The sequence below is a fragment of the Passer montanus genome, unplaced genomic scaffold (assembly GCF_014805655.1).
Source record: "Passer montanus isolate IOZ18808 unplaced genomic scaffold, ASM1480565v1 scaffold37, whole genome shotgun sequence".
Taxonomy (NCBI): domain Eukaryota; kingdom Metazoa; phylum Chordata; class Aves; order Passeriformes; family Passeridae; genus Passer; species Passer montanus.
Genome location: NW_024368485.1, coordinates 6,139,142 through 6,159,095, shown reverse-complemented (window position 1 = coordinate 6,159,095; position 19,954 = coordinate 6,139,142). Strand labels below are relative to the sequence as shown.

The window sequence follows — 19,954 nt, the reverse complement described above, 5'->3', positions numbered from 1 at the left end:
GGCATCCATTTGTTACTACTGATTCAATCTCTGTGGATTTATGGAATGGGCTACCTGTAAAACTTTGGGAGCCAAGTCTCAAAAAAACCCCAATCCTTTGTGGCTCTTCAATTTTTTTGTTCTTGGCTGCTAGCCATGTGGACGGATGTCTTACATCCTTGAGATGAACCTAGTGCAGTCCTCATTGACCTAGCAAGCCATTTTTTCCCTGATGACAAGCTGGGATCACATTTTGTAATGACTGCTGCAAGATTGTCTTGTTAGGGAAAGGGCTAAGGTGGGATAGTCTTTAATGACAATGAAAGCACCTCATAAAACCTGATTCTTCGGTTTTACAGGCATGGCTGTAAGAATTTTAGCCAATGCAGACTTAGTAAATCAGTCAGTCAAAAATTATATCAGTTGAAGTATAATGTTCATGGCAGTCCAAAAACCTGAACATGTAGGTGATTTGGAGGGCATTTTGTTAACTCTTTAATTGGTCGTTTGAGTGCTGGAGGCAGTAGCTAATTGCCTGTAGGTCACAGTAGTCCTAGAGCTTAGGTAAATGTGTATTGTCATATGTCACATTTTCATATGGCTCCTTTGCACAGGTTGGTAAAAATGATTGCTGCATAATTAAAATTAAGACAAGGTGGGAAAAGTGATTCAATTAAACCCCTGAAGCCATTGCACAAATTATCTGAAGTACCAAAAACTAATGAATAGTTAAAACTAGTTTTATCTTTTTACTCTTCATTCCTGAATCCTGAGGGCATCAAAATGGCTGAAGTCTCTCTCAAAGTTCTCAGAGGTGAGTTTTTGGGTGGGCAGTGCAAGTATGAGTCAGCACAGAGGAATCCAGGCCTTTTAAAATACCAGCACACAGAAACTTTGTTACCTACTTGTTTGGAATTGAAAATAACCAGACCTTACGCACAAGAGACCTTTGGTTTCTCCACCAGCCCAGAATTATTTTGAAAACATCTGCAATATTTCACTCTGCATGCAGCAGGTATTATATACCAAGGAGGGTGATGACAGTAAAAATAAATGAGATATGTTGTAACCAAAACATCCCAAGTTTTACATCATACATTTCACAAGCCTAGCAAGCATCCTGTGCTCTGACTTGAAGGCTGTGAGGGCATGTGGTAGTTTTACAAATGTCTATTAGTATTAACAAATATGTTCCATTATTAGACAGTGTGCCACTGCCCCAACCTCCCAGTGCAAGAGGTGAGTTAATATGGCTTATAAAATATAAGAGTGCTGCAGGCACAAACTGTGGAAATCAGAGCCCTGGCTAAGCAGGAGGTCTCATTACATTTTGTGGGACAACTTACTAGAGGCCTGAACATGAGCATTAAAGCTGCCTCCCAGCTAAGGCTTTTTATGGTTCCTGTCCTTTCCCAGAGCCATACAGCTCTAGGAGGTTTAGAGCAGCAAGGTCTGCACCTTTGGATAGTGGCAGTGTGCTAATCTGACTACTTTTGAAATGAGAGGATTGAGATGGGTGTGTTTGCACTTTGCTTTTTAACAGAATTGCTGGAGCCTGAAAGTAGCAGGGCACTGAGGAGCTGTGCTCTTGTTGCTTTTTGGGTTTGTCTTCAGGTTTTTTTTCTTTTTTCTTGCATGGCTCTGCACTGGTAGCTGTAAACTCCCATTTCTTGGAAACAAGAGTGTTTCTTGGCTGGGTTTGCCAGCACTGTGTGTGTCTGCACAGAGAAGACCCAATGTGTTGAAACCATATAAAACAGTGCATCTTTCAAGGGAGTAAAAAAGTCTGGTTGCTCTTCATTAGAACAGATATGCCCTGCAAGGTTCCTAAAATATGCCCTGGTAGGGACTGTCTGCAGCCATCCAAGTGGAGGTGTCTGTAGACATTTCCCCTAGAGGGATGGTGTGGATGCACAGGTGAGGAACACAGTGCCTTTTTGTGCTTCCACCTCTTTGGAAGTGATTCTCACCCTGCATTTGAAACAGTTAAAAACCCTCTTCTGATGCTTATTCAAACTTAATCAGAACCCTTAAATAGGAACTAATTTACTGTCACAGGTAGCATGTTCATCTCAGTACTAGCTTTATCAAACCAAAAAAAAATTCCCTGCTGAGGACCAGAGTGATTCAGGGAATAGTAGGTTATGAAAACATGATGATGTCAACTCACTAGATGAGTCTTTCATTTTAATGGGTAAAGCTTCTGTAGGTAGAAAAAATAAACCTTCCTAAAGATCTCTGTGGATCAAAACCTCAAGCGATGAGGAGAGCAAAGAAAAAGGAGAAAACTGAAGCACAGGAGGTGTTCAAATTGTGTGAGCTCTCTGCTTTCCCATGCTTCCTGGTGGAAAAGCAAACAGCCAGACATCGTCAGGAGTGTCCTAAAAAGTCAGAATGTGAGTGGGCAAGTTGCAGTCTCCCCCCAAAAAACATTTTTTCAGTCTTTTTTGATGTGTGTTCAGCCTAGACTGCTGGTAGTCAGAGATGAAATTTCCACTGCCTGTGATTCAAGAAAAACACTGCTTATGTCATTAAACAGAGTGTTTTTCTGTAGCCTTTTCTGTATGGTCTTGGCTTGAGACCACCCAAACTCCAGGTGAAGTAGTGCTTGGGGCAAGTCGAGCTTTTCCTTCCCCTCCAAGGCATAAGCATCGAGGCTGCAGCTGATTTCATAAATGCAGACTGATATTTTTAGGAGGCTACCAACAAAAAACAGGTTATGGGATAGGCTGTTGTGGATTGCACCAAGAGAGTGCTGAAATTCCTGCCCTGCTTATAGGAATGTGGAAATGACCCAAGAGTGTTTGGGATGCCTTTGTGAATTTCATGTATAGTATAGCATTATGTTTGTAGAGATGTATATGGCAATACCATGCAGGGCTAATATGAGGCATAAAAGTTGTTAAAAGGCATTATGTGACACATTCACAATTTTTCCTCTGGGTACAGAGAGTGAGTCAAGGTCATGGCACCAAATTCATCTTTCAAAAGTGTCTCATTTCATTGACTATGGAAGTCTTGGACCACTGCCCTGTATTTACTATAAAAATACATATTTTAAGCTATTAAAAAAACCAATAGTATTTTTATCTGTTAATATAGATCTTTTCAAAGAAAAAATGCAAGCTTTTGCCACCAGCCAGGTCCATTCCCATGTCATACCCTACAAATAACAAGTGTATTAAAAAAGTTTAAAACTTGGATTGAGGAATGCAGCCAGGGTTGCTGGTTCAGGAGCCAGGAGCACAACCCTTGCCTGCTGGGCTTTGTGGAGAAGACCTACACTATCAAAGCTCTGGGAGGCAAAGGAATGCATTAGGGCTTTGAAGAAATTCTTTTAAAAGCCTGTGGTATTACAAATACGGTGAGAAAGGATTTCCACAGACTTTCTGGAAATGCCCTGTGAGTCACTGGTGGGTTTCCCTGGGAACTGAAGGAGGCAGCAGGAAGCTGGTAATGGCCTATTAAATTCAATAGGACGTGCTTTGGTGCTGGGTGGTGGGACCATGGCACTAGTGAGCAGGAGGATGTGCACATTGTGCTTCCTTTGGGGGGCATTTTCCATGCTTTTAATACATGAGACAAACTTAAACCTCATTTCCAGTGAGTCTGGGATCCCACCATCCTCGTGTTATCTCAGGGAGGACACCCCTTGCTCACAATAATTCCATGTGCAAGGACCAAAAAAACTGCTTGAGGCAAGAGTTCTTGGGTCAGCCCAAAAAAGGGCAGGGATATGGAGATTCCTTTGGCAGTGGGGAAGGCAAGGTCTGCTCTGCCATGGGTGGAGCTATAACAGTGAGAACATCACTCAGCTCACAACCTTTCCAAGAGGATAATGTTCTTTGTGTGTTCCCACCTTCTCCTGGCTCATACATAAATGGCAGCAAGGCTGACAAAACCCTGCTGGGTGCCCAGAAAGGGACAAGGTTAAAAATGGCCGGGGTGCAAAGAAGGACTAGACATGAATAGAACTGGATTGATTGCCTTAGACAACTTTATGGCTTTGTTTTCCTTCCTAAAGTCTTTTGGTGTTTTTTTTTTTTTTTTAGTAAAATAAATCACAGCTCATGAGATAGCACTATGCAAATATGTCAGAGTATTTTTGGTGGCTCGCAATTAGCCTTGATAACCCAAAAGATGGAGGCTGGCATATGCCATGGGTGGAGTCAGGGGTATTGTGCATCTTTTTGTCTGTGGACGTGTGACAGATTTCTTCAGTCAGATGCAGGCCAGGCTGAATTTAGCCACCTTGGTCTGGATATTATCCATGTGGCTAAAATTGCCAGATCATTTACCCTGGAAATTATTGCAGTGGTGCACTGCCAAATGCACAGTTGTATTGTTCCTTTGCTTCATGCTGCTGGGTGTTAAATGTACCTCTGAGCCTTAAGCAAGTCTTGATTGAGTGTTTTTTGTTTACAAGAAATTATAGATGGGGAGAGGAATCTTTCAGGATCTACCAAAACCTTTGTCATTTACTTGTAGCTTAGGTAGTTAGGACTCAGAGGGTGAGGAGGAAGTAAAAGGGTTTATGTAAGAGCTCAGATGATGGATCACTTGAATTTATAGTGGGAAATCTATGTTAGTGAAGGCTGGAGCGGGAGCCAGAAAATTTTAGGATTTTCTACACACGACAAGAGATCAATGGCTAACCCAAGTTTGTGAGCCATAAAATGAGCAGGCTGTTTAGACCTTAGGTAGGTGGTGACAATAAATCTCCTGATGATGTGGAGATGAAGGCTCTCCTGTCCCTATCTACAACAACAGCTGTTTCCTTGGAAATGTGCACAGAGACACTCTGCTGTTAAAAACCCCTGCCTTGTGCCATTGGAATGCTGAGACCGTCCGGGCTGGGAATTGTGGGAGTCCCTTTTTAAAATGTGAACATGTTCAGGTATCCCTGACGAGCAGCCATTTGGGGCACCACATCTTCTGGAGAGCTCTCTGGGTCTGCATGCTTGAGAGGTGGCATCCCAAGCTAGGGAGATGTTTGTTTTCCAATTAGCTCTCGTCTAAGAAATAGAACTACAAGAACAAGCCCTCCATTAGGAAAATAACTGTAAATGACAAATTCTCCACTGCTGTTCCCAGAGCAGAGAGATTTATTCTGTTAGGGTCACCCATTCTGCAACAGAACTTCTCTTACCATTTCATGAGGAGATAGTCTGATGTCTCTGTGGGGAAAGTTCATCCCTCCATGCAGTCCTCCTTTTGGGCAGGAGCAGAAAAGCGATTGCCAGGATGAAGGAGTAGCAGCTCTGCTGGAGCTGGCAGCCCTCTCTGGGAACCAGCCCTGCCCACCAGGGAGAAGCTCTGTTCTCCTGCAAACCACACATTTCACTGTGCACTTGCAAGGCACAGGTGGGCATGACACAAACCTACATTTCAGTCAATAAAACCTCAATGCAGACAAGAAATATTATGTCCTTTCTTGTTTGTTTTACAGAAGAGAACAGAGGCTTCCTGGCACCAAGAGACACCTTTTTATTTTCTTTTTATTATTATTATTATTTTTTGGCTTTCACTTTCATCCTTTTGCCTCTGTGGAAAGAGGGAGACATTGTGGCTCTAGGTGCATCTGTTTTCACTATTACCAAACTTATTATTTCCAACTGAACTTAAGGTCCAAGGACCAGCTCAGTTTCCTGCAATAATTTCTGAATCTTTCTCACATGACCATGTCTTGTCATGATGAGCATGAGAAGGAAACTAGGAAGGGCAGTCCAGCTCTCCAAAGCAAAATCTTGACGCTCTTTTTTGAAATTCTCACAAATTTGGGCCAAGGTTTGTTGGCAGGTTGAATTACAAACACGCATGGCTCTAGATGCCCGCTCTGTTCTGTGCTGCCTTCTTCTGAACCCTGAAAGTCTCTCTGCTAAGAGCTTGCAAACCAGAGTTTGCAATCCCACTGCTGCCTTGCACGGATTCAGCCTTGGCTCGTGGGAACAGTCAGGGTGCACATCCCAGCTCTGTCTGACACGCTGCAAATGGTTCCTGAAATACAGTGTTCCTTTTCACCCTGTTTGCTTCCATTTCCCAGCACAACAGCACTTTTTACCTCCTTTTCCCCTCCCCAATCTGGCACTTGCCTCCTTCCTCTTTCCCTGCAGCCCACAAGTGCTTCTGTTGGATAAGCAGGGGCTAATCTTGGAGATGAGGGAAGCAGTGGTTTTCCTCAGAGCTCTGTGGCGAGGTCCCCTCTGGCAGCGAGGCCCCAGTCCCCACCTTCTCCTTTCTGGGTGCATCCCCAGGGGGAGTCCTGGGAGCCACAGGGGTCCCTGCTGAGCAAAGATCATCAGGTCCAGTTACAAATGAAAAATGGGATGGATCAGATGGATTAGACAGAAGATGGATTGATTTTTCTTTTTTCTTGAGTAACTTGAATTTTTAATAATTGTAAGAATTTTAGTTGGTGGGTTTTGTTTTTTTTTTTTTTGTTTCATCTTAACTGGTTAAAGGTAAATATCTGCAATTTTAGCAATATTGCTTTATTCTGACTGGACACTTGGTACTCTTTATTTTTGGAATGAAATACTGTACACGCCCTTTCAGCCGAAATAGGAGTGTTCTTTTTAAAATTTTCTTTCTAGGAATGAACGCCCCCATAACAGTCATTGCTGAACTGTTTGCAGTAGACAAACACAAAAGGGCTGTAAATGCAGACAGAGATCAAAATCAAAAGAAAGATTCTCAAAAATGTTTGTCACTGTTTGCTCACCTTTGGAATATACGTCCTGTTCCTCTTCTTAAAATATTTTATTTTATTTTTTTTAGTATAGCTGGGTGAGCTGGTATTTCTTTTGCTCAAGCTGTCTCTAAACTTATATTTCCAACAGTGGCAGCAGATTATGAGACGATACTTATAGAAATGACATTATATCATTCTTTAAAATATCCATCCTGAAAGGCAAAATCTGGAGAAATTATAGGACTAAGAGGCCTCCTTTGAGAGGCAGAAACTATTTTAACTTGTTATTTTTAGAGCTCTGCAAATCACATATTTTTCTCTTCACTGGCAATTCAAAAAAAAAAAATTGGAAATTGTAATAAGTTTTAAAAAAAAGAATCCTTCACAACTTTTTTTTCTATAAAATGGAAAGTTGAAATATGTCATTTGTGGGCAAATGAGATACTTCACTTTAATTTCACCATTTTTATTTTAGTGCCTTTTCTCAGATGATAAAAATTAGACACAGAATGGTGTGTTTTGAGCTGACTGCTCATGTGGATGGGATGGGGGTTCTTGGCCAGGACACCTGTCCTGGAGTATGAGCAGTGACATGGACACAGGGACAGCCGTGTCCTTAGCTGGCTGATCCATTGTAAATGTTCCTGGGAGTCTGTGGCCCTTGTGTCCACCTCCACCATCCACCACAAAGACTAAAAAGAGATTTGACAAGGAATGTTTCTGAGGAAGCACGCTGATACCTCCTGTGATTGGGGGCATTATCCTTGGGTGAGCCTTGTACACGGCTTTCCAGGGATGGGAAGTGCTGTGTGGGGAGACCCCCATGCCCTGGGAGGTGCTGGATCTCCCAGCCATGGAACATCCCTACCTGTGCAGCAGCCATGCCTATGGAGTGTCCCTAGGCATGAGGGAGGGATGCTGCCCTCCCATCCTTCCCAGTTCCAGCTGTTTCCAGTGAGGAGATGGGGCTGGAAGCACAGCAAACTGCTCCGATTCCTTCTGGCGTTAAGGAAGGTTGAGCACTGAATTTGTTTTAGTGGGAGAGGTCTTGAAGAGGGGCCTGACTGGGAACAACCAGCCACTAAAATCCGATGCAGTAGGAAGAGGTGGAGGAAAAAAAAGAGGAGTAGGAGCAAAATACCATCAGCAAGAGCAAGCTTGGGGCAATAAATGAAGATATTTCCATTTGGAAGCAGAGGTTCAGGAGATCTGGGGAGGGTTGGATGGTTGATGTGATATTCTGTGAGATGAATTATGGGGTTGGAGTGTCTTAGGAGCAGCCAGGTGACTGGATCCCCACAGGATCTCACACGGGGAGATCACACTCGTGATTTCACACTCATGGGGCAGTGTCAGAGAGCACCTTCACTTGCCAGACACTCTGCTCACAAGCACATGTCCCAGAATATCCAGTCTTGAGCCCTTTCCAGCTTGGGAAGGGACCACTTCAATATTCATTTTGGATAAAGAGCGGTAATGCTTCTATTTCCTTTCTCTGTTCTTTTTTTAATGAGAAAAGATCTTAGCAGACAAAACTTGTTTTTCAGAGATCTCACCTCCAAAACTTTTTCCTCAGAGTGATTTAGCCTGCAATTTTAGAGTTTGTTTAATTACATTTTTAAACTTCCCTCCTTTAATTACTCCTTTTTTAAATTTTTTATTAACACCTAAATATGCTACTATTTGGGGCACAAACAGACAGAGATTACAATTAACAGAATAATTACACTCTTTTTGTCAGTGTAACCTCATGGTACAGAAAGTATTACAAATCCATTTTAAAACATATTAAATGTTCATATTAATGAGGATAATAGAGAACAAGTACCAGCAAACTAAATATTGTTAATGATTTTGAGCTATTAAATTCATTACCATTTCCTTTCATAATAAAGTGGTTAGTTGCTAATTAGACCTTTTTTAACTCATCATTATTGAATTCATTACATTGTGTGCAGTTAACCCTTAAAAGATCTGCCCGGGTTTACAGATGCAATTAAAAAATAATTTCAGCAGCATCTGAAGCCGAGATGCCATTCTCAAACCTGCTTGTATTTTTGACAGTAGCTCCATGTACTTTTCTCCTGGTACATTTTCTTGACACATCATGCCTAGCAGCTTCTCAGCTGTCACAGCAGCTCCAGCAACACGTACGATGGAAACATGCTGTATTCATTTCATTTAATAGCGTTTAATGCTAAAGCTAAAGTAGAACCCACTTGTTTGGCCAGGGAAAAAAATACCCATCAGCGCTAAATGGCTGACGTCAACGAGCTGCTCTCCTCTGAGTTAAATCTGCTGGGAGTTGGGATGAGGTACCTTTTCCTCCTACAAGGATGGATGTGCTTGTGCCTGTCTGGGTATCTGGTCTTTCTCTGCAGCCCTAGATGGAAATCCCATCCCTGCTGGGGTTCATGTCAAAAATTCTCTTGATTGCAAGGCATCCCTGAACTCGTCTTCCAGCAGCTCTGGGGGTTTGCTCCACTCCTGGGGATGGGATGAGTGCCACCGTGCCTGTGTCTCGTCCCACAGGTCTGATTCCTGGAGAGGGCACTCCTGGGGACTGAATCAAAGGGCTGCTTTGCTTCTCCTTGTTCCTCCTGTCCTCACTCCTTCAAGAGAGGGAGAGGACAGAGCCTCCATCTCTTAACTTCTTTCTTTTTATACTGTGCACACTTTATTTCCTTTCAAAAAACCCAAAACACAAACACCCTTCTTCCTCCCCAAACACTTTGAAGTTAGAGGCATTTAAATAACTCTGGGACTAACGGGCAGCACTCCATGCTCTGCCTGGCTGTGGCACAGCAGCGTGGCAGGAGAGGGGCAGTAGTGCCTGGCTGGAAAATGCCATTTCTGGAGCAGCTCTGCCGTGGCAGCAGCGCTGTCGCAGCGCCGGCAGGCAGCCGTGTGCCGCTCGCGCCACTCGCTGCAAGCAACCCCCACCAAGGAACAATTTTACCTGGGTAGGAAAGGCTTGGTGACACTTATTGCTGCTGTGCTTGATGGCTGGAAGCTGGGCTGATGGATACCCTGCAAATCCAGGAGATAACAGGTTAGCTGTGCACGTCCTGCACGGCTCTGGAGAGGCTCTGGCCGCGCTCCTGTCACAGTGTGATGTGGGGGTACAGCTGTGGGCCCCATGCCTGTTCCCCAGTAAATACCCACAACAACACCACAGATCTGTAACCTCTGTTTTATTTAAAACCTGCTCCCTTTCACCTGTGAGCAGCGAAGGTATAAATGTGCCTCACCAATCACATTGGACTATTGTATTATACAGTCTATTGAATGTTTTTGGCAGGCACGAGCCCCTGTGCTACTGTGTCCTTATTTTATTATTGTTTTGAGGGTAGAGCTGTGTGATTATCCATTCTTGCTTCAGGCATAGCAAGCCATCTGGAATGCTTATTAAACCCACAGGCAGATCAGAAGGATATAACTCTGATGATGTACATGTACATGGGCTGTACTACATCATCAGAGCATTGCTTCTCTGATGATGTAGTACACATTAGTGGGCCTAGATAATGGATTAGGACTAGCAGAGTGAAAGTTAGACTTTTTGAAGGATGGATATGGTGAGGTTTTTTTTCTCCCTCTGGGTAACTGCTGGCATAAGATGTGGAAAGGAAAATTTAAAAGTGAGCCAAGGAGGCTTCAAAACTTGTAAGTGCTTAGCTTGTCAATGGGGAGGGACAAGTGGTGATCAAGAGGCTTAAGGAGACAGCTTTGAAACCCTGAATCATTGCGAAGAGGTCATATGTACTTGTCTGCTCGAGTGAAAAGGGACATGGAATGTGTCCAGGAAAATGCCTCTTCCCGATCCTCCGTTGGTTGGTCACCACGGGGTGGGTTTTGGGCAGGACTTTGGCTTTTCCTCATCCTCCAGTCCCGCAGCAAAAAACCCAACACCCTGTGTTATGACACACAGAACTAGTTTTTCAGCAGTTTCCAAATTTATGCTCATCACATATTTGCAAGTACTATTTAGAAATAAGCTTTTCAAATGAAAGAGGGATCTGATCAGCTTTCAAACTAGCCATGTGTCTTCTTTTCTGAGTATGAAAAGAAAATCAACATCAGTAAAAAAGAAAAACAATCTGGGCACTACGTATGGGCTGTAGGTGAAGGAGGGAATAACTATTTGCATCTCTGTGGAGTTCTAAATATAATTTCTATTTCTCTTTGTTCATAACCCTTTTTTGCAATGCTTTTCCGAGGTAGCTGATATTTGTCTAATCATGGAAAGGTGTTTCGTGTCTAAACAAAACCTTTTCCTGTGAAAGCTGGGAAGGTTTATAAAAGCTAGGTCATTCAGTCGGGAAGCTGAATGTGTGCTATGCAATTTAGATAACAAATTGCACACTTTAAATATCAAACTGTAAATATCAAGTACTCAAAAGAATATTGACATTTTTGAGCAATTCCAAAGAGTAACAGAACTTTCAAAAAGGAGCCGTACATAGTGAACATATGCTCTAAAAATCATAGCTGTAAAGTAAGGCAAATGCCTGTTTTAACAATGGCAAATAGCAAGTGGGGAAAGGCATGGGTCACATTTTATTAATGCTCAGTGTGTCTCAGGTTTGTCAACACCCTCACCTGTGGGGCTGAGGAAGGGTGCAGTGTGAGTGGGGAGGTGCACATTAATTTGTGATTTTGGCTGCAGAATAACAACACTTGAGTAATTGCTTTGCCAAAATTTGCATTTTAGGTGCATGGCTTTGCAGTTTGATGGTGACCAGGTTATCCTTAAGGTATAAAGGAGGGTTAGTAAAAATTCCCAATTAGAACTGGAGTTCATAATTTAGATGGCTGTCAACTGATAGCTCCCATATGACAGATTTTGAGGTTTTCACTGTGAGGAACACAGTGAACCCCAGCTTGTGACCATTATGTGCTTCTCTTTATTTTCCTTGATGGACACAAGGAGAGTTTGTTTTCTCTTTCTGAGCAAGATTCCAGAGAAGTTTCTGTTTCATTCCTGTGAAAAATAGAAGGAAACTTTGAAAACTCTTCCCTCTCACTGCAAATCAAATGGACCCTTTTTGGATAGTCCGTGCTAGCACAGCTCTTGGGTAGCAATTTTGGCAGGAGGAGGGTGTGTGGGTGCCCGTGTGTGTGTGTGTTCTGATTTCCAGATTTGCACCTCTCTCAAGTATAGCATCCAGCTTTTGCCCTTTTCCAAGCCTTCCTTCTGTTCTTTCCCTGGGTGCCTTACCATGGTTTTGCTCACAGGAGCACCTTCCTTCTCTCCCCCACGAGTTGCCCTTTATCCTCTGGATTCTCCATTCTTGCATCCCACTGCAGGGCTGTTGCAAAGCCGGCCATGTCCCCACTCACCTTCCCGAGCCAGTTTGCTTCTTTCCCTGCCACCACTCTGTCCCCAGCTCCTGCTCGCTGGGGAAGGAGATGACAAACTGTCACTTTCTCAAACACCCTCTCCTCCACCGACTACTCTTAAAGAGGCAGTGGGATAAATGAAATTCAGCATTCGAAAGGCTCAACTCCTCCAGAAAATATTCCACCCACAAGTGGGGAGCTTCAAAATCCATTCCTAGCAGTTAATGCTCCATCCTAAATGACACAGCTTTTCAGTAGTGACATGTGCATTGATCTGCATTACAAAAATAAGAGAAATAGCACTTCTTTTCAGCAGCAGATAATTACCAGCATACATCAGGTTCCCTCCTGCTGATACCCACAGGGTGGAGGGGATGGGAGTGGGCATTAGGTGGAGGGGAAGCGGCCGGCTCGCACGATCAGCCAGATAAATAATATTGATTGGGATTTGTGGGAGCCTCGCACACCCTCCTGGCTGGTGCGACGAGCCACGGGGGGACAGTCACTCCAGTTACAGGATTTCACCCCAGTCATGTCTGCCTCACAAAGGTGCTGGTTAGGCACGGGCAGGCAGGAGCTGAGAGCTTCTCCAGCCCTTGTCAGGGAAGATCAGAGCCAGGTGGCCGTGGCCCAGGTGGAAGAGTGGAATGAAACAGGGACAGATGTGTAAGAAACCCTCCCAGCTCCATCAGTGGGGCACAGCCACCCCGGTGAAAGCACAGAGCTCCCCTCTCTGCCTTGCCTGCACCCCTCTGCACACAGGGAGCTCAGAGCTGTGGGAGGTAATTCCCAGTGGCTGACTGCTGATTCTTGCAGGCTGCATGATGAAACCTTGTGCTCCACTGGGACCAAGCTCTGCCTGAGGTGTTGATAAAGTCCCCCTCTCTGGGGTTTGGCTCTGGGCTCCGATGAGCAGCCTCTGCTCTCTTCAGGTGAATTCAGCTTTGCAGGAGCTCCTCTGCAATGATCTCCCCTTGGGCAGGAGACACCCCAAATATCTGTGAGGGAAGGGGTGCCATTCACCAGCCACCAACGCCTGCACTGCTGCCAGGCAGGACAAGTGCCTTTACTTGACTCTCCTCTCTTCGGGGCAGATGTCTGAAAAATCACTGCTGTCATTTTTCTGCCTGAACCATCAGTACACAAAAACACCTTCATTTTCACAGGAGTGCTGGAAAAGCTGCAGCTAGCAGGGAAAGGGGCTGCTGCTGCCTGTGTGGGACTTCCCCATTTCTCACTTCATAGTCTGTGGTACTTCAGAGGCAAATAAAACCCATTGGCAACGGGACTGAAAGTGCTCTCTGGGTCTAAGCACGCTCCAGTGTTTTAGCTCCACTGAATTTCCTCTCATCAGTGAATGCAATCTGCCGTGAGAAAGTTTTACTGTCTCTGAGTCCTTATGAAAACATTCTTAGATAATTGAGACATTCCCAAACAATTAAGATAACCAGATGTGTCTGTTATTTGTAATTACCTGAACATGAATTCTTTCTTCAAGAACAGTTCCATTTTTTTGTGCTTTTTGAATTACTCCAGATAATGGATAGGAAGATTAACTCCTCTGAAAAGTAATCTGTGGTTTGTGCCCAGCATGTCTCATTCTGATGCAAAATCACCTCCTCCCAGAATTAAGTACTGGGGCTGAAACAATATGTGAAATGAACTTTCCAGTTCTGCTGTACTTGTGGTCCCCAGCCTGCAGTGCCCTTGCAGGTGACACCATGGGGTGAACTTGGAGGCTTGAAGTCTGTGAACAACCCATGAAGAAGATGCTAAAATGATTTCTTCAAGCAGGGAAAATTGCTGAAGGCTCGAAAGTGGTTTCACAAACCACTTCGTTAAGTAGCACAGTTTGAATAAAAGGGCTTTTGCACATGCTGCATTTGCACCTAGAGCTTCTGCAGCATTTTCATTTTACAAAGCACCTGGCTTTCTCTGCATTGCAGCGCCCAAGGAGAGGGAAGATGAGGCAACCTGGCAAATCCACAGTGTAGGAAAGACACCCTTGCGTTTGGTCACTCCTTCTTCTGGGCTTCCGTATCAAAATTGGTATTTCCAGTCACAACTTTCTGTTGCAACATGAGTCTTTTGAGTCTTCCCCCTTCCCCACATCATCAAACAGAGCTTGATTGAGAAGGGGCTGCTCACACCCAGCTCTGGGTTTGGCATTTGACCGTCCCTTTTCTGAGGGGCCTCCTTCTCTCTGCTTGCTCCTGGGTTTCCCTCCTGCTGTGCCTGCAGCTGTGCTGCTGTTTCACCAGGACATTGGCTCCATTCCCATGGTAGTGCAGGCTTTTTGGAGGCAGCTCCCTAAATTCAGCTCCACCCCAGGAGCTGTGTCAATGGTCCTTTCTGCACCAGGGTCTGTAGCTCCGTGCTGGTTATTCCTGAATTGGAGTCATTACCTTCAAACCCCTTCTTCTGGTCCTTTTCCTGGGAGGGTCTTTGTGGAGAGACAGGCAAAGGGCAACACTGCTGGAGCTCAGGGCAGCGAAGCTGTTTAATCACAGCTGTTATCCTCACATCCTACTGCTGGTCTGATACCTGGGCACTGCAAGGAGGAAGGGGGAAGTGTCCAAGTCCCAAGGTTCTGGTCTGCTTTTCCTCTCCTGACTCAATGGCCTCATCTTTGTCTTCTCCCCAGGCAACCTCCTCCCATTCTGTATGTGCTGGTAATTGACAGTGGTGAGTCCAGTGGTGGTGATGTCACCTTCTGTTGTTCCAAGACAAGTTTATTTTTCAGAAAAAAAGAAAGAAAAGCAATTCTTGCATGAGTACTTGATGACTGGTGAGTTCAATATTAAGGTCTTTTTTTCCCTTTAAGCTCTTTCTCTCTTTCTCTTGACAGTTTTGCTCTGGGCGCTGTTTATCTTTGTTGTCCCTAAGGAACATCCTTGAGTGTGTTAGTCATGTACATATCAACTGAGACTTCTGTCACCACTTTTCAGCCTGCTGAGGACTTACAGATCACAGTATTGTCTGGGTGCTGAAAATAGATGGGCTTGGAGATGGTTTGGGAGACTGGTGAGAAATGCCTGCTTGCACTCCTGCTCATGGTTGGAAGGTTTGCTCAGTATGAGGTGAAGTCCATCCTCTCTGCTGCATGCAGGGAGCTGGGACACATTTCCCAGGTAGGGGAGCACGTGGTGGAGGATCTGGTGGTTTAAATTCCCTCTCCTTCAAAAGTGGAAGGCATCATCAAGTTGTTACCTGGGAGCCTAGTGAGGTTTTCAGGCATTTTTCATCCCTGAAAATGCAAGGCGGGATTTCTGGTGCAGGGAGGCAGTGCAGCACTGATTTCTTCACTGGGTTCCTTCAGGGCTGATTCTCCTCAATCAGACCAGTCCTTTCATGTTATTTTATATTTTATATTGTGCATGTTTTTGTGTTGCAAGAAAGGAACACGCACATTTCTTCTGTGTGGTCATTTTGTGTGCAGCAAAACGTGGCAATCTTTTGAGGTGAACTCCATACTGGTGGGGAGAAGGAGCCTTATCTGAAGCAAACCATGAGCTGAAGTTTTCCTTCAGGTGAACTAAGACTTTACAAAGCCTGGCTTGGGATTTCAGGAATGGCTTGAAGACCTATAATAAAGTAGGGAGTTGCACAAAAGGATTTAATTTTAATAGCATTGTGTGTGAGAGCAAGAGGGAGAAGGCTGGAGTTTAGTCACACGGAACGAAAATATGAGGGAAGGGAGACAGAGGGAGAAGAAAACTGGGCTAGGTCAAAAAGATTGCAGAAAATTCCAATAAAAGATGAGCCAAAAGCATGAGGCATGAAGCAGGCTGGTAGGAAAGTGTTTGTTCAGTTTGAAGGTATTTGTTACTGGGACAAGAGCGAGGTGAGAAGGGAAGGGAAAGGAAATTGAGCCTACAACTACTTCTGTATCTACTACTGAAAAGCGTAACCATTACTGAAATGTGTTTTTCTTCCCTTTGAGAATGTGTGAATGCTGGGCTTCTTTCCCTCAGGAGTTTCTAAGTGTCTTTTTGTACTAACAGTAAAGCAGACATCGTGGTCCTACAGTGAGCAACATAGGTGTGGCTGGAGGTGCCCAGGAAAACAAACCCATGGAATATGTCTCTTTATCAGCACCTAAACGTTTTGTCGGATGCAAGCTGGTCTCAGGAGCACTTCTGGGGGGTTTGGCAAGGCCAGGAAAAGTGCTTCAGGCTTGGAGCCTCCCAGGTCTCCATTCCTGCAGACTGCTCACGCTGCTCCTTCTCTGTCTCTGTCCCCATGGATATAAAAGGTGCTTTACAGCCTCTGCCTCATAAATGCCATTAATGTGCCGTTCATGGTCTGTTCCTTTCCAACATGTGCAGGGACAAGAAGGGGAACCTTTCCAGGGCTGAGCCAAGGATGGCAGAGGACAGCCCTGGCCTTGGGGGCCCCACTGAGCACCCTGCACAACCAGCATTCACCCCTTACCCAGCCTGCTCTCATCACAAATCCTGCATTTCCAAATAAATATTTTAATAAAAGGGAATTGTGTAGATTGTTAGTGTAGCTTATTAGGTTTTAAAAATTCATGTTTCTAAATTCCCAGTATTATTTTCCCCTTGCTTTAAAGGGAAAAAAAAAAAAAAAAAAAAAGAAAAGAAGGGGGGATGGCAGAATCTCTTTTCAATAAGGATTTAATTGTCTGTTTCATCTGGAAAGCTCTCTGAATTGAAACTCCCTTCTCCACAGTGCTACCTGAGCACTTCACAATTTTATTCTCTTGAAGTGTCTATTTTACCATTTGTCTCACTTTCAAGCTTTTAGCTAGAACTGGACATTTGTGGCCAGACAAAGGAATTTAAACTAAGTAGCGTGTTATGGACTACTTCAGGTGACTCTGCTTGGATTATATCACTCTGACACTGCAGCAGCTAAAGCAAAGGGCATTAACACGAGCCTATTGAATGTAGACCTGCAACTGAGATGAGAGAATTTCACTGAATTTCCCATTGCATCTTTCTACTGACCTTACCCCTGTGTTTGGGAGATGCCTGAACTAAGAGAAATATTTTATCTTTGGGGTTTTTTAAGTTCCTAGAGAAAGATGCTTATGTATCAGAAAATTATATGCTTTACCTGGGGTAGCTCAGGATATGGGAATTTGGGTTTCTGTCTCATTTGATTACCAGCTTGGAGTTTAGGTTTGAAAATGGAGTAGACTTAGTGGCAGATGGGGCTGCTTTGTAATGGGTAGTGAGGGCAGGCACCTGAGTCTGGCAGAGTTTTGCAGTAGGGGACAATAATGAATATGAGTGGTAAATCAGTCAAATGACAGATAATTCCTCATGGGAAACACAAAGAGCCACTGGAGTGGAGCTGTTGGAGGTCTGTGAAGCAGGAGGTGCTCAGGAGCACCTTGTGCTGGCAGTCTGAGGTGCCAGCACTAGGAGGTAATTTGGGACATAAAAACCTCTGCTGTTACTGTCTGTACTTAGGTACATTGCAGGAATGCCCCTTCCAGCACTGCTCAGAAGGCATAAAATATGCTAAGCAACTGTTAAAAGGGAAGAAATAACGTGTGGCAGAGGGAGATGAAGGATATGCATAAAAATATATAGGAGACCCTTCTGATGGAAATGTGAAATGTGACATTTTTGTGCCTGTGATGCTGCGGAGTGCGGTGGCCGTGCTGGTGGCAGGGCTGCAAAAGGGTTGTTTTTCTATTAAGGGCAAACAAAACGAGGGCAAAATTTTTTAAGTTGAGGAATTTTGTGGTACTGGGAGGCAAATTACTGCGGGCCCTGTTACAAAAGAGCAGGGGTAAACAGCACAGCGTGCTGGGAGTTGCAGCTGTGTGTGCAGCAGTGCCGTGCATACATTAAGTGCCCGCGTTGTCAGGGCGAGTGACAGCGGTGACTGAAAGCCAGGCAGGAGCTCCTGTCAGCACTGGGCAGAGCCACGGCGCTCCTAATAACCAAGTCTATTCTGGTTACATCTGACATGGGCATCCAGAGCCTCTGCTTTGGGGAATTTTATTTATTTTGACCCAGGGAAGGCTGCCGAGCTGCTCTGTTGGGTGCAAGCCTCCTGCCATTGCAATTAGACAGACCCATCCATGCTGGTTCATCAGGAGGATGGGATTTTCTGCACCCTCTTTACTTTCTGCATCTTTTTTTCCCCTCCTTTGGGACTTTACTGTAGGAAGGACAAAAAGAAAAGCATGGGGATAGCTAAAGAAAGCTCTTCTGGAGCTGTGCCTTGGATGCTCTGACCATTTGTGAAGTTATTCCATGAGGGGCAGTGAATCATGGAAGTCTGAGGTTTTGTGCCTACAACTGTGCACCAATTTGTGCAGAAAGGGGACTGCAAAGCCCCAGATTTCTCCTTCCTCCCCAGGAAAACCCTTCAAAGGCCAAATCAGGAGATTTAGGCCATGTCCCAGTTTGATTAAGGTAGGTCTGTGTGTGACTTACCCTGGGCTGAGAATATCCAAGGCAGGAAGGTAAACATCCCATTGTGCTGGATTTGATGAAAGAAAATCCTGGAAAACCTTGTGCTTTTCTAAGAAAACTGCCAGAGGCAGATTATTAGGTCTGAATTAAAATGCAGACGAGATTCATTAAATTGTTGACCCTGCCCCCTCCAAAAAAAAGTCAGGTTGCCATCTTAAATTGACAGCATTAGAGACAAATTATGTGCACTGATTAATAAGTGTGGGCTAAATTACGGCTCGGAGAGCGGGCGGAGCGCAGTGGGAACGCGGGCGAGGGAGGGAGCGCAGGAGGCAAAGCCACCCTGCCCGTGGGCACAGAGCAGTGCCAGGGGGTCCTGGGGCACCAGGGGGATGAGGAAGCAGCAGGAGGATGAGCTCATTCCAAGGAGCCCATTCCCTCTGAGATGCTGCTGTGGCACCCTGGTGCCAACGTGCTCCCCTGGGATGTTGGTGCTGTGGATCTGTGCTGAGCTCAGGGGCTGCATTGCCCCTTTTCTTTGGGGTAGGGGAGCTTTGCGTTCAAAAAAGGAAAAAACCCACCCAAACCTTGGATGGGTTTGGATTTAAGAAGTTAAATAAGAAAGGTAGGGAAAATTAGAGACTTCAGAAGCTGATTCTATCACATTGGGGGCAAAAAATATACTGACCATTTCAGCATTTCAGATGAAAAAGGGAAAAAAAGCAGGCATAAAAACACGTGGATTACTCACAAGACATAGTTCTCTGCAGATACTATGACCGGTACATAAATAGCAAAATGAATGTTATTAACATGTTAATTTTACTAACCCTTTAACCTATTGATTAGCCAAACAGAAGGAAACAGCATCTTTTCATGCTTCAGCCCCCCCTTGCTTTTCATGTAATTGGATTCAAATTCACATCTGTAGCTACTAAACCAATGTTTTCAACCTTTCTTCTGCACCTCCCCACCCCCAACTGTTTAACCTCCCATCTCCAGCTCTGGCATAAATGTAAGCCTTTATTTGTGAATATTCCGATAAGCACTTTGCCTCCAACTATATTGTTCAAGTACCAGCATCATTGTTACAGCTGTAATTGTTACTATCAAGACACAGTTCTTTGTAATTAGAAAGTCAAGATGGTATTCAGCAGTATGGCAGCACAGATTCTCATTTGTTAGGCTATTAGAAAAAAAATGTTTACAGAGAAAACAGTGTCATTGTTTAGTGCTCTTAATTGACCATCTGCCTGGTAAAGAAATGTCCAAAGAAGGATAAATAAGACTATAGTGCACTTATTTATTTATTTTCTTTGTGCAATGAGTAAATTAGGAAAAGCAACAGCAGATCCAAACTAGACAAGACATTGCTAAATCAGGCTGCAAGTGAAATCATGTCATGAATACATTAACTTTTATTTCTCTCAGTGTCAAGACTCATGTCTGCATCTTCCTCAAAGTTTGTTGGGAAGAAAAAGGAGGCCAGATCTTGGTGGGCACTGTGGAGTTGACAGCATTCATCTTTTAACAAAGTCAAGCA

General features: G+C 44.3%; 1 long non-coding RNA gene across 1 annotated transcript in view; it reads left to right on the top strand.

Moving 5' to 3' along the window:
• Nucleotides 1–19,954, top strand: part of LOC120506060 — a 106,779-nt gene that overhangs the window by 72,942 nt on the left and 13,883 nt on the right. The window lies entirely within an intron of this gene.